At 49.4% G+C, this 15,282-nt stretch overlaps 1 protein-coding gene across 8 annotated transcripts in view; it reads left to right on the forward strand.

Moving 5' to 3' along the window:
- The window catches only part of WNK1 (WNK lysine deficient protein kinase 1), a 2,404,646-nt gene that overhangs the window by 2,029,373 nt on the left and 359,991 nt on the right, over positions 1-15,282 (forward strand). The gene's annotated exons all lie outside the window — the stretch shown is intronic.

Genomic DNA, 15,282 nt, shown 5'->3' on the forward strand with positions numbered 1-15,282 from the left:
CTCTGCAATTGGGAAGGAAAACTGCCAGTTGATGCTCAAGATAAGATGACTTTTTTGGCAGAAGCAAGTGTGACAAGGCCAGTAAACTGGCCTTGTCAATGTGGAACGGGAAACCCACTCCGCCGGGGACGGAGGAGGCCTACGAGGGAGCCATCCAAAACCAGTCTTACCCATGAGGTGGACGGTGGCAGCAGAGGCCCCAAATTCCTTCCTCCCCTCCCCCACCACCTTTGTTGCCTGCATGTTTGTAGTTCCTTATCTCCTGCCAGGTCTCTAAAGTCAGATGTGTGCCAGTTTTTTTTCTGTCAGTTTCAGAGCTTCTGTAGCAGCAGTAACCCAGCAGACTGACGACGTAATATCGGCCTCACTGCTGTGATGATATGAGAGAGAGGAGAGAGAGAGACAGACAGACAGACATTCCAAGAACAGAAGGGAGAGATGCTGCAGTCCTACACAGCAACACCCAAACCACCCCCTAGACTTCTGGGTAAAGGGAAAAGAAGGAAAACTCTTATCACCTGATGGACTTAACGGGAGACTCAAAGAACCAGGGTCCCGGGAACACAAACATAGACAGTGGGTGTTCAGGGCTGACATCTCGTGGATGCAACAAGACTGTGTGGGGGCCTAGTCCCCTTTTCAAGGCTTTCCCTCACATATACACATCCTGTATGGGGAAGATGGGTGCTGATTAGCCAGGGAAAGGTGACCAATCCTCACAGAGGTAAAGGGATTTAAGCAAGGAACAGGAATCAAGTTTGGGTTTTTCGGATGAGGTCCAAGGTGGAGGTGAAGAACGACCAGGCACAAGGAAGGGAGAAAGGGGCTTGTTAAGAAGGTGAGATGCTGGCTTAGGAGTGGAAGTGGTTCTGCAGAGTGATTCTGTGTGGCGAGTGTGTAGAGAGGTGAAAGGAAGGACTGAATTTGAGAGGTGAATGGTACATAGTGAAAGAAGGGTGTCTGTAGTTGTGTAGTGGCGGGGGAGGAGGAGGAGAGTAGTGGCGGCGGGGGAGGAGGAGGAGAGGAGTGGGGGAGGAGGAGGAGAGTAGTGGCGGCGGGAGAGGAGGAGGAGAGTAGTGGCGGCGGGAGAGGAGGAGGAGAGTAGTGGCGGCGGGAGAGGAGGAGGAGAGTAGTGGCGGCGAGGGAGGTGGAGGAGGGTAGTGGTGGAGGAGGAGGAGAGTAGTGGAGGTGGGGGAGGAGAGGAGTGGGAACAGTGTGGTAGAAGGTATAGGAGAGTAGTGGTAGTTGGAACAGAGTAGGTGTGGAGGAGTGGAGCAGGACAGGCAGATTAGTAATCTGGAGTAAGGAGAAGTAACATCAACGTGTAGCAGCAAGAACTAGGAGTGAGTGAAACATTGAAGGGATTGAAGATTGATGAGAGGAGAAAGGTGGAGGGTGAGACAGTAAGAGTAGAAGAGAACAGGTGAGCCTCGGTCTGAGTGAACCAGGCAGAATCTAAGCAATTAAGTTCAAGTCACTATCCATATTTTCCATTAGAAGACTTTACCCTTACAGTAAGGGTTTAGATAGCCAGCACTTTGGGCACCATACATAAAGACATTGATTATAAAGTAGGGGTTAACATTCAATAGCTTACTAACCAGTAGTTATGCATGCCTTGGTTAGGGAGGAGAGTCAATACAAGATTAGGGAGAAAGGGATGGACCTATGCTCCACAAACAACTTTAAAAACCCTTGAACTGTCTAAGACTGAGTGATGGTGGCAGCACGAGACAAGCTGGCTGCCACTTCTGATCATCAAAGGCGGGAACCCACGCAGGCAGTCGCAGAGGCCCGCCTGCCCGGTGATCAACGGAGGAGAAGCTTTACTCCAATGGCAGACTGGGTACCACTGACACGCGCCACCTGGGCCATGTCTTACCCCAACACCTCGTGTTCCAGGTACAGTGACCCTATGTATGGACAAGGTATGGGTAGGCAGCAGGCGTTTTGACCACCGCCCCCGCACCTCCGTGCATGATCGCGCCCAGCTAGCCTGTGAGGACAGGTTTTTGACATTCAGATCTCTCATGCGGTCCCCACAAATGGGCACCATTTTCAGGGGCATTATGTAACAAAGGCATGTCATCAAAGTAAGATGGACACAAGTGATCAGTTCAAGGGTGTTTATTAAACTGTAAAGTGGGTGAGATAAACGCCTAATCTAAACCTAAATATAAAATGGGACCTATTGCCAATCCTTACCGCTATTCTATGAAGTAGCGTGGGATAATGTTCACAAAATGATAAATCAGGATGTTGTGAGGGGGGGTCTCTTCCCTGTGTTTTTAGCATGGGACAAGGTGAGACTCGGCGCACTCCCGGGCTTCTCCGGTACAAGCTTACAGTTTCTTTTCCCAGTATCAGGGCCTTCTGTGCCCAAATCTCTTCTCATGCAAAGTCTTTCTTCAGAGGTCTTGATGAGCCAAAAACAACAAAACAAAAGTTCCTTCTGTTAACCTTTACGTCGGGTAATTACCCTTTCACTCTTGGATCCCCCTCAGCTGGGCTCCGGTCCTTCTGTCGTCTGCCTCCCTCACTCGGGCTCAGATCAACCACTCACTGTGGACATCCCTCAGCCAGGTTCATACTTGTCATCCCAATGTTGCACACTTAACTTCTTCACAATTTTACTCTTTGCATCTCCTTATTTGTAATATTCATAAGTCTCAATGTCTTTTTAATCAACCCCTCAGTTTAGTGAGGTCCCCCTCATCCGGGCTCAAACATTTCAAAACACTTTCCAATCTTCCGTAGGGCAATCCCGTCTCGCTGGGTCACTCTGTTAGTCTACGGCAAGTGTCTGTTTCACAAATTTGTAGTTTGCACAGTGTTCCCCTCAGCCGGATGCAAACGCCAGTTTCACAACAGTCACAACTTCTGCAATGTGTCAAGGACTTTCGATTGTACAAGGGAATTGACTTGACCCTTGTATGACCACCTTAACGCCTTATGCCGGCCTTCCCTATGGCCTCTTGGTACTTGTAGTTTCTTTACTCACAATGTTCAACAGTGTCTTTGTTCAGCAGTGAGGCACCAGCCAGAGACCTCCGATCAAGGGCCCATGTGGCGTCAGACCACTCTATATCTGGTACCAAGTTTGTTTACAAAAGACCTCTTGTCTATTTATCTTCTTAATGTTGCCACTGCAACCTTGATCCCAACACAGTCCGGGTGACTATCCGGTTCTTCCAACTCACGGTTATGCTGAATTCGTTGGCGGTTCCTTTGCAGCTGGAGTCAAGGACGGTACCACAATGGCAACCACGTCTCCTCGTCCTGGCTATCAGTGCGGGAGGGTGTCATGACCGCTGACATCTGTCACACCATTTGGCAGTCTTATGTTTCTTTCATCGGAGGATCTGCGGGTCTTGGTTGAAAAGGGCAATGGCAACTCCCTCCCTTCAGGTCTTGCGACCTTTCCCCTCCGTTTGAACTGCAGTCCTGGAATGGCCGCTTCCTCATGCGTTCAGCCTTGCTCGGAGTGTGCTCTTTTGCTCTGCCTTTTATCCATAAGGGAAGGGTAGGCAGGTGTTTGTAGTTGTCTGTAATTGCCTGACCTTGCCTGACCCTTGTTTGGGACATGTCAAGTAAACGGCTCGGGTATTAGTCCATTGTTGTTCACGCTGTAAGCAAGTGTTTGTGTTGGAAAAGGGGCAGGGCGGTGTGGTAGAGTATCCTACTAGTCAGGGTGTGGGGAGAAGGCGTCACTTCCACTCCCCAAAGACCCCCCATCCAGGTGATCCTCCCGCACTGGTCCACCCCCAGGAACTGGGTCCAATTGCGATGGCTGTGTCCTGGCAACCTGGATGACAGATCCCCGGGACCAGTGGGTGAGACAACTTCAGGTTTCTCACAATTATCAAGGACATGTTGCCTCCGGCTCCACCCGCGCAGACCACCGCAGCACAGCCCATGCTCCAGCCTCCACCTCTGCAGCAGCCCGTCCCTGACTATACAGCAGCCCCGGTACTGGTGCAGACCCCCACACCGGAAGCGCCTACGTAGGAAGCTGAGTTCACCCGCCCCCCAGGGGTAGATGACCAGCACCACACAGACTAGGAGGATCAGAACACACCTTCCTCTGCAAAAGCCTTCCATGACAGGATTGCTTGCCTGGCGGAATACCTGGGCATTCCCCAGCCGTAGAAGGAGCTTCCTGAGTCAGGAGTTCTGGCGGAGGTCCTGAGCATCAGGGCGGAGGCGAGGTCTGGCATCCTACTACCGAAGGATGTGGAGGTTTTAGCCACGAAAGGTTGGCTCAAGCCACACTCCACGCAACTGGTTAACAAGAAGCTGGATGCTAAATTCATGCAGGCCGAGGGGGACATAATGCTACTTTCTACCACACACAACTTCTCATCAGTTATCGCTGCGGCAGCCATGAATGCCAAGCCCCAGTCGTCCTCGTCTAGTACTGCCATGACAGCCCTCTTGAACAAGGAGGAAAAGACTCTTGAATCATATGGCAAGAAAGTCTTCCCTAATGTTGGTCTACATCTCAGGCAGGCCAACGCAGACACCATCCTGGATGCGGCCAATCAACGCCTGTGAAGGGAAATTGCAGATTTTCTGCCTGACCTCCCTAAGGACAAACAAGCTTCCTTAAAAGTAGGTGTAGCTCAGGCGACACCCATGGCACTGGACATTATGGAGGCCACATTGACACGGCTAACAGTCGGGGGCAGGCTGGCCCTGCACAGTCAGGCTTGGCGGGTGAAGTTTGCAAACTCATGGGTCATCTCAGTTGTGTCCTGGGACTTCTGGTTACCTCTTCCCTCTCCTTTCCCAAGTTCTCTCCCCCAGATCGGTACACCATCACTCCTAGCAGAGATTCACTCCCTTGTAGAGAGCGAGGCGGTAGAGGAGGTTCCTCCCTCCCAGCAGAGGCAGGGATTTTACTCCTGCATCTTTGCTATTCAAAAGAAGATCCAGGTGGGCCTGTGAGTGGTGTTGAATTTGTCTTCCCTCAATCGTGACCTGCCCCTGCAGAAGTTCAAGATGGTGATGCCAACGCTCATAGCCGAGACACTGTGTGGGAGACAATGGATGTGTTCCCTGGACTTGGACAACTCGTATCTCCACGTTCCCCTTGTGCAGCCTCACCGGGCCTTCCTCAGGTTCCGGGACCTGAGCCTGCATTTCCAGTAAAAGGTTCTGCCCTTGGGGTTAAATTCAGCTCAGAAAGTCTTCACAAGGCTCATAAATGCGGTAACAGCTCTCCTCAGGTCAAAGGGGCTGCATGTCTATCCATACCTCAATGATTGGGTAGCCAGGGGATCGTCTCCAGAGCAGGTTTGAGCCTCAGCGGACAGGCTCATCTCCACCCTATTCGACCTGGAGTTTTGAATCACTTACCGGAAATCCCAGCTCATCCCTACACAGACGCTAGTGTTTCTGGGCCTGTTATGGGACAGCAGAGGGTTTTCCCCACGGGGGACAAGGTTACAGTGATTCGGACTGCCGTCTCCCATTTCCGCAGCAGGTCAGTCACCATGGCCTGGTGGCATCAACACCTTCTGGGCTTTCTGGCAGCATGCCTCCTGGCGGTCCAGTACACCAGGCTCTGTATGAGGAGGCTTCAGTTGCATTTTCTGAATTCCTGGCATCGGGAGTCCCGCCATGAGGGAGCCCAGGTCTCCATCCCCAAACATCTGGACCATGATCTTGAATGGTACTAGCAGGAGAGCATCTTGGTGGGAAGACTGTTCCGCACACTCCCATAGCGTACACCATTTCCACTGACTCCTCCCTCGATGGGTGGAGAATCACTCTGGGGCCACACTCGGTGCATGGGCTCTGGACACAGACCGACCGGCAGAATCAAATCAACTGGCTGGAACTTATGGCAACTTATGGAACTTACGTCTTCCGACCATCAAGGGCAGGTATGTGTGCATTCAGACAGACAACACGTCCTGCATGTACTATATCCACAAACAGGGGGGCACCAGATCCCTGCAGATGTGCTAGTTGACCCTGGAAATCTGGGAATGGGCTATCAGTCAAGAGGTGTGGATCTCGGCAGTTCACCTTCTGGGAGAATCCAACCTGGAAGCAGACCGACTCAGTCACCTGGCCACTCACAATTGCGAGCGGCAGCTAAATGGGAGAGTCCTCCAGGAAGAGTTCAGCAGATGGGGCCACCCCATCGCAGACTTATTTGCGACAGTAACCAACCAGACGTGTCAGCAATTCATGTCCTGGGGAGGAAGGGGATGCAACTCTCCAGGGGACGTACTCCAGATACCTTGGAACGGTATGTGGGCATATGCATTCCCATCCACACTGCTGGTGCACAAGGTGGTGATCAAGATCAGGAACTCTCGGAATTTGAAGATAATCCTCATAGCGCCTTGCTGGCCGGCACCACCCTGGTTCTCGGACCTGCGGCAACTGTCAACCCTGCCGGAGATGCTACTTCCCTTGGGGGAGGGCCCTCTACTAGCACAGCATGGAGGCACAGTGCTGCACCCCTCCCCGTAGAGGCTAGTCCTAGCGGCCTGGTTCCTAAACAGCTAACGCTCCAGCACCTTCAGTTGTCTAGCGTCAATCTGGAGATCATTCAAAGTGCCAGAAGTCTGGCTATGTGCAAGCAGTACAAAAGCAATGGACAAGCTTCTGTTTTTGGGCTAAGGAAAATGGGGTGAATCCACTGACATGCATCCTGGACCAGGTCTCATCATTCTCGGCCTATCTCGCCAGGTCGGGTGTCCAGGTGGATACCTGCCGGACATACCTGGCCGCTATTGGCGCATACAGGATCTCTGACTCTTATCCTGTATTCGGCCAATCCCGTAGTGAAAAAACACCCAACTGGCTTGACCAGGCTGTATCCCCAGTGAAACGCCTGTACCCCGTTAGGGACCTCAATGTGGTGCAAAGTGCTATAGCCCACGAACCATTCAAATCCATGGCCACAGCGGATATCAGCTGGTCAAGTGGCACAGCGAATAGAACGCTCGCTTTGACATCTGTGCAGAGCCTGCTAACGCAGGTTCGAATCCCGGCAGGGCCAAACTCAGCCTTTCATCCTTCCGAGGTCGATAAATGAGCACCACACACCGTAGGTAATAATAAGCAGCGCTCAGATACCTGGGGGTTCGCAGCGCTGTATAAATGCGAAATAATTATTATTATCATCAAGATGGTCACTCAGAAGACCGCCCTTCTGGTTGGGCTTACGTCAGATCGCAGAGTGAGTGAGATACAGGCGTTAGTCGCCTCAGAGCCATACACTAGATTTCACGATGACCAGGTGGTGCATCGCACCCACCCGAAGTTGCTTCAAAAGGTGGTGTCATCCTTTCATGTCAACGAGGAGATTGTATTGCCCACATTCTTCCCAGGCCCCAAGGAAGATGCGGAGAAAACACTCCACTGTCTGAATGTCAGGAGAGCGTTGAAATTCTATCTGGACAGAACGAAATGCATCCGCAAGACAGACGCACTGTTTGTAACATTTGGAGGCTCCCGGTCTGGTCAGCAAGCCTCTGAGGCATCTATATTTCGATGGATGACAGCAGCGATCCTTGAGACATACAAGGTTCAACGTAAGGATCCGCCGCAGGGCATGCATGTGTAACGCTCACCTGATTCCCGCAGAGGCGCCGGTCTTGACTGGGTGAATGCCGTATCTTCAAAAGTGATGTGTAACACACGGTTGGCTCTTTGGGCTGGACCTCTGTGCACTGTATGTCTGACTCGAAGAGTAAGATGTCTGCAGATAGAAAATATGGGATTAATGAACTGGGGTTATTGGGTGCCTCTCTCCTCTTCCCTTTCTCTTCTCCTGTAGAATCCCAAAGGTTAACGCCCTCACCTTAGGTAAGTGAACGCCGAGCTCTCCATCTGCCTCGGGGCAGGGTGCCGTAACCAGTTTCTTCACTGGATAAGGGTGCAGGCCTCTTGACCTCAGAGGACTGCTGTCCGTCGTTAACTGCACGAACGGTAAGTTCTGGGCACTTCAAATGTCTTAAAAGTCTTTTGTAATGATATCTCTTGTTTTGCAGGGTTCCGGCGATGGCGGATGGCGGGCTGATGAGAGTTGAGGATCGAACCCGCGTGAGGAATAGAAGCGCCTGGAAGCACGTAAGTAAGCGCTTGTAGCCTGCTTCACGATGCGCACTAACTGTCCCTTTTATCTTGCAGGTACAAGTTCGGAGCTTTAGAGAAGCTGAAGGGTGCTGGAATACCCACTGGATTCGGCGTGGGAAGGAGTAAGGGCACGTGAGTAATAAAGTAGCCCAATGTCTTTAAACGCACCTTCTTTTGTCTTTCAGATGCGGGATGCAGTGCCGAAGGCCTCCGGAGCGTGAAAAGAGCTGGTAAGCTTTTGTCTTTCAGATGCCGGAATGCAGTGCGAAGACCTCCGGAGCATGCGAAGAGTAGGTAAGCCTTTGTCTTTCAGATGTCGGAATGCAGCGCGAGGCGTTGGTGACAGCCGATGGACCAGGTAAGAGATGCGCTGCCACTGAAGACCGTAGTGCTAACCTGTTCTTTTTTTGTCTTTACAGGTGCTGCTGAAGACTGGATTCCAGGATGGTAAGCCTTTGTTCCATTAGGCCCAGGATCAGAAGCAGAAGACACGATGAGCGTTCTGCTGCAGAGAATGCAGAATAACGCAAAGCAAGATTCATCCATCGGGTGTGGTTTAAATAGCCTCCTGTAGTGCTTAGGTCCCTCCTTCCACAGCCTCGCCTAGGTAAGAAAAGAGTTCCTGCTTTCCAGAAGAGTTCCAGTGTTCTGAACCTAGGGAGTGGCTCCTGCCCCACCCAACAGGAAAAGTAGTCCCAAACAGAAGAGGATCAGGGGCTCAACTGGCTGATAAGTAAGCAGCATGGTCAGCTGCAGGTAAGTCCACCCAAGCATTATGAGCCCGGCGCTTCCAGCGCTGGGACTGGGCATCTTTATGAGCCTGGTGCCACTGGCGCCAGGACAGGGTCCAAAAGGTCCCAATTGGGACTGGCTGGCACTCGGAACCGGGGTTATGGGTCTGCTTCCAAGGGAGTCGGGCAAGTCCTGATCTTTTGGAAGCAGAGATCATGACAGCATGCGCATACAGTAAGAGTCAAGGCAGCCATGTACCTGTGAGAAACTCATGGTGGCAACAAGTAAGACAGACACAAGTGACCACAGTTCAAGGGTGTTTATTGAACAATGAATGCTGTATGCAGGTTGGAAAAATGCCTATTCTAAACCTAAATCTAGGATAGGAGTAAGCGTCGGCCATCAAATTAAAAATAAGGCAGTCCTAGTGGCGTTGTGTCAAAAACAAAATGACCTATATTTAGAAACCTATTGCCAAACCTGCCAACTAATACAAAAAGGTGTGTGAGATAGTTCTCAAGAAAATAAGTGTTCTCAAATAATATTTCAGGATGCGGTAGCTTGGGTCTCCCTTCCCCACGTTTTGGACACAGGGTAAGATGGGAGCTTGGAGCACAGTATAGTCTCGGGCTTCTCCAGCACGAGACAACAGTTCTACTGGAAGCTCTCAGGACACACTCTCGAGCTGATCTAGCCCGAGATGATAGTTCAGGTTTTAACTCTCGAGCTTTCAGCCGTCGGGGCCCTCGATGGCCAGGTCTGGTTTTTACTCAAGTCTCTTGCCTTATAGGACCTGACTTGTTCAAATAACAAAACAAAAGTTCCTTTAACAAATAGTTTGTTTCCAATGTTTGCTGGGTGATGGGTTTACCCTTGGGTCCCCCTCTTCTGGGTTCTGACCCTTCTTACATACCTCATTTCGCAAATTATATGACCATTCTTTTTCAATGAACTTTCAGGTGTAAGCTTCACCCCTGTATCTCACTCGGTCAGGCTCGTATCCCTCTTGACTGCCAGTAATTGGTTGATGGCTTCACCCCTGGATCTCCCTCTGTCTGTCTAGGACCCTGACCGACTTCACATGTGCTTGTATTTTCGGGATTCACTTCCCTTGCTTTCTCTCGTAGAGTACAGATCAAACTCTTTTGATTGTATGGGGCCTTTAGTAGACCTCCTGTATGACCACTTAGACCTCTTTCACTGTTAGGGAGAATTTTCTGTAAAGGCTAATTTCCCAAACCTAGTGAGTCCCCCAGCAGCTTTGCTGGATTTTTGGTGTTTATTTTTTTCTCCTGCTAAGAGTGAGACTCTTTTCTCCCACTCTCAGGCATGATTTGAGAATGTCCTTTGACTTTGTAATGTGTTTTATGGGCTGTGGGGCCTTTTACTCCATAGGGCTTCATGTGTTTTTGGTAAGTGTGTTACACAGCACCCTCAGTGCAGTAACACAGGGGTGTCATAGTGACTCCCAAACATAGACTCCATACCCTGGGACTGACTACTGTCTCAAAGGGCATGTAAAGTCACCATTGACTTTACTAGTCTCAAATTGTGAACTGAACCAGTACAAACCATCATATTGTGGAAGTACTGGTAGGGGTAATTCGATTTCGCCTGGGTCTGTTTTTCAAGGGGGCACTGTCCAGCCCCCCCTTGTTGAGTCTCTGGCTGGTGGCAGTGATTACCACGCGAAATATTCCACCGGAATATTTCCTATGGGATTTTCCCATTCATTTTAAACGCACCACTTTTTTGGTGCAATGTTAAAGATACCGCCGGGTTATTTATTTAATATTTATACCCCGGTTGGGTCTTTTTGCCAGGGCTCAGTTTTAAAATGGCGTTTGTGTTCGCCTCTAACTCCAACCCAAGTCGAGCCCTTTGTTCCACTTTTGGCGCGCTTCTACACAGAAGCCTCCAAAAGTGGTGCCACTCTGTTTGAGTCTAAAGGATGTGTGGGAGGGGGGGGAATAGGCACTCTGGACTGAGTTGCCTTGGCAACTCAAGTCGCACTCTTGTGCGATTGGCCCAGTGGTGAGCCGCCCGGCTCACCACTTAGCATGTTTGATTGACAGCTAGGCTGATGAATGGGGGTTTTGCTGCATAAAAGCAGGGCTTTGGGGACTGGAACTTCAGACGTCGCCACAGGACCTAAAGAATCCGAAGAGGGGAGAATCTGAGCCATCTTCTACGACGACACCAATGGTGGAGCTCTGCTGTACGATACTCACCACTTTCCTGGCGACAGAGAAGATCTTCTTCCAGGAGAGTCTTCTTCCATTTGAGCTGGTGGGACCAACCAGTTCGCCTTTTTCGCCTTCCTGGATCGTCTCGTGGTCGAATCGCCCATGCCAAGCACCCCGTCGGCCGGATAGCCACGCTTCACCACTACCGCAAATAAAAGGGTAGTACCTTTTAACCGGGAAACTCCGCGGCTGGTTTCTTCCCTGGCAGTGCAATGGTCTCCAGCTTTCCTCCACGTCGAGATCTTCTCTTCCTCCGCAACGAAGCACCGACTTGCACCCGCTGCCAGAAACAACTGCCCCTGCTGGAGCTTTCTCACCATTTCAGGTACTGTGACCCGCCTGGTCTCCCTTGCAACAGACTGTCCAAGGTGTCCCGTAAATTCTTGACTCTCTATCCTGGGGTGACTTCAGACCTGTTAACATTACCTTTCTATCTTGATCCAACCTCTTTTTGACTTTCTTGCAAAGACTTTTAGTGAATTTCCACTGTGTGATCTTGGGCACATTCCGCCTTGCTCTCTCCAAGAGTGGGCCTGGCCTATGAACTTTTTGCTCTACAGTAGACCCTGCCTTTCTTGACTTGCTGTGGTTCTTTAAAAGTGTTGGTATTGTGTGTTTTTCCTATTTCTGCCTTTTCTCTCCCTTTTTAAATAATTATTAGAGTGCCATCTATGGTTACGTGCTCACCTCTGTTTTGCTAAATAAGCGGTGTATTAACCTAGACTTGTCAAATAATTATTTAGGGAGGTGTATATATTTCTAGTGACTGTGTTTGAACTTGCTTGACATATTAGTGCCAGTGTATTTTTACAATTATGTTTTTTATATAAATAATTATATACTTTTATACCAAAGCTCTGGTCAGTGTTTGTTTGTACTACTGTATCGCTAGCCCTATTGTGTATACTCTATATACTGCCTAACTCCTCTTGAGAGAAGTCTGACTGCTCCGCCACAGCTACCAGGTAAATCTGGGTGGTACAGACTGCTACCAATTGGGTTTACTGCTAACACCTGTAGTCTTAAACTTTTTGCAGTGGTCCCTAAGGGAACTGCACAGGTTTCTACCTAACATTCGCAATTCTCCTACAGCCGCCTGGTATCCGTAGTTCGATGGGCATCGACCAGAGTCTCTTGAATTAGCACCCATGTGGTGCCGGTTTTCCTCCTACAACCGGTCTCCCCATAGCACTTTTTACATTTCTTTATACAGTTCATTAAACTTGGTTCAAACTTGCCACGTTGCGCTTTTCATTCAACCTAGCCTGGTTCTTCTCGATTCTCCCCTCGACTCACCAGCTGTGATGAACTGCTTGGCTTTTGGCTTTCCTGGAGTCAAGGCCAGTAACTTGGGAACGGGAGCTTCCCTCCCTCCTGCTTATCGGCATAGGCTTGGCCTGTGTACCGTTGACATCTGCTGCAAGACACTTGTGCTATTGTTTGCAGTCTTCTCTTCCACAAAGGTTCCATGGGTCTGGCGAAAAGGGCAAGGTCATTTCTCTCCTCGCCAACCTCTCGATTCCTGTCTTTCACTGCTGGAACTGCTGCGCCTGATTAGCTGACTCATCGTGCTGTCGGCTGTACTCGCCTTGCTCATACTGTACTCTCCCGCTCCACCTTTTCTCCCTGTGGGGAAAAGGAAGGGCCGTCAGGTTTGTCCGATATAAGTCAATTGCCTGACTTGGCCTGACCCTTGTGTCGGGACATGTCAGTAAAACAGTTTTATTACAAGTCAGTTGTGCAAAGGTGTTTGTGACGGAAAGAGGGGAAGTCAAAGAATTTTGAAAATCCTACAGGGTATGATGGGGAAGGTTTGCGAAATAGACTAGAATTACCGGGATGGAGAACAGGACATAGGGGATTGTGGGAATGGTTGTACTCTGTCACTGTAGATTGGGATTTCGGAAGATGACAATCAGAGGGACAGGATTGGTAGGGTTTGTGAAGCCAACAGGGGTAACTGGGATTGTGGAATGAACGGAGAGAATTGTGGTGTTTGGTCAATGTAATATACTAGGGTTTCGGAATAGAAAAAATTAGAGGGACGTGAAGGAGAATGATTGGGAGTATTTGGATAGGGAGTAGGAAAACAAGGATTCGGAGAAAGATGGTTTCTGAATGCAACGGGGTGTGCAATAGATTCATCAAAAGCGGAGAGGATAGTAGATTTTCAAAAGGGAAGTTTATCGGGTGGCAGGGCGGTCGATTTACTACAACCCATAAAAGCCTCAGGGACCTCGTCCCTTTCTCTAGTATAATACAGCGTCTCACATGGGGCATTTCCCAGATTACAACCCTGTGTTCCCCTACCCAGGTGATCCTCCCCCACTGGTCCACCACCAGGAACTGGATCCAACAGCAATTGCTGTGTCCTGGCCACCTGAATAAGGGATTCCTGGGCTCTACCTGGGAGAATATCTTCAGGTTTCTCACATACCTCAACAAGAGAGAAGACATAGGGTCACTACCACTGTCCATAGAGGCAATGCAGCTTTGGTTCTGGGCAATTCAAGAAGGAGTCTCCATATCAGAAGTTCACCTGGCCAGAGAGGAGAACATGGCAGTAGACGCTCTGAGCAGGCAGAGCGCAGTCTCCCTCGAATGGGAACTAGCTCAGAAAGTCCTTCAAGAGATCTTCACCCTTTGGGGAACCCCTCTAATAGACCTGTTTGCGACCACTGTCAACCGGAATTGCGAACTGTTCTGCTCAGGGGAATTTCCCTCAAGAGCTGCTCTAGGGGATGCGTTCGTAGTGGACTGGGAGTGTCCACTTCTGTATGCATTTCCTCCAGTCGCCTTCATTCCTCAAGTCCTCAGGAGGTTGAAAATGTTTGAAAAATACATGATCCGAATTGCTCCGGATTGGCTCTCGGAGGACGTGGTATCTGGACCTTCTGGACATGACCATCTGCCCGGCAATATGTCTTTCACAAAGAGAGGACCTTCTCACGCGAGAGGGTCGGGTTCTCCATCCAGAGATCAAGACACTCAACCTTCACGCATGGCTTCTGAGAGGTTGAGATATAAGGATTGGGACCTCCCAGATGACGTAATGGAGATTTTGCTTTCGGCCAGAAGGCCAGCAACTAAATCTTTGTACTGTTGCTGTTGGAACAGCTTCTGCAACTGGTGCAGAGATAAGAATGTGGATCCATTTCAATGTAATACACCTATGGTGTTGTCTTTCTTGCTACATTTAGCAAATCTCGGTCTCCAGATTGGAACCATTAACGGTTTTTTGGCAGCGTTTTCAATTTTTAAGCGCTCTTATGAGGAAGTGTCATAATTTAAAATTCCTTTAATCATACAATTTCTCAAGGGGCTCACCAATGTGTTGCCTTCAACTCCTTTTCAAGTCCCTGTTTGGGATTTGAATCTTGCTCTAAAATTTCTCATGTGTGCTCCTTTTTAGCCTCTTCATTCATGTCCATTAAAACCTCTGACATTTAAGACCATTTTACCAGTAGCTCTTACATCAGCCAGCAGGGTTAGCGAGTTGCAGGCGTTATCTTGCAAACCCCATTTCACGACTTTTTCTAGAGACAACGTTGTTCAGGTGAAACCTTTGTTTCTACCGAAAATCTCAGAATTCCATGTATCTGAAAATATTGTTTTACCAATTTTTTTACCCGCACCCTCATCCTGGAAAGGAAGAGTAGAGGCTACACAGACTTGGCCCAAGAAGAGCTCTGAGTTTCTATATATCCCGAATGGCGAATATTCGCTAAGATTATCAGATCTTCATTGGATAGACAGGTCATAAATTAGGACTAGCAGGCCTATCAAAAGAAGAGTAATACGTGGGAGGACACAATCCATTCGAAGAACAAGTTTCTTACCCGTGGTAGCTTTCTTTCGACTGAATGTTCCTCCCATGTGTTCATCGCCCCTTCCAACCTACACCACTGTAGAATTTCCAGGCATCACACCTTACGCTCTTTTAGAGTCTAAAACGGTATGACGCTAAGTGGGCAATTCCACAAAGGAAAACACAGGAAAAACGGAACTGTGCTATATATACTGGTTATGACATTGACCTTGAGACTGAGGCCCTCGAGGGACACAGAGTCTACTGAACGGACGCACAGCTCCCTCTGCCGAAAATGTTTTCTGACGCTGGAAAAGATAATATCAAAAGATGAGGAATACGTGGGAGGAACATTAATTTGAAACAACGTTACCAGGAGTAAGTAACTTGTTCTTCGAA

Source organism: Ambystoma mexicanum, chromosome 12 (genome assembly GCF_040938575.1).
Source record: "Ambystoma mexicanum isolate Mex_15411 chromosome 12, UKY_AmexF1_1, whole genome shotgun sequence".
Lineage (NCBI taxonomy): Eukaryota > Metazoa > Chordata > Amphibia > Caudata > Ambystomatidae > Ambystoma > Ambystoma mexicanum.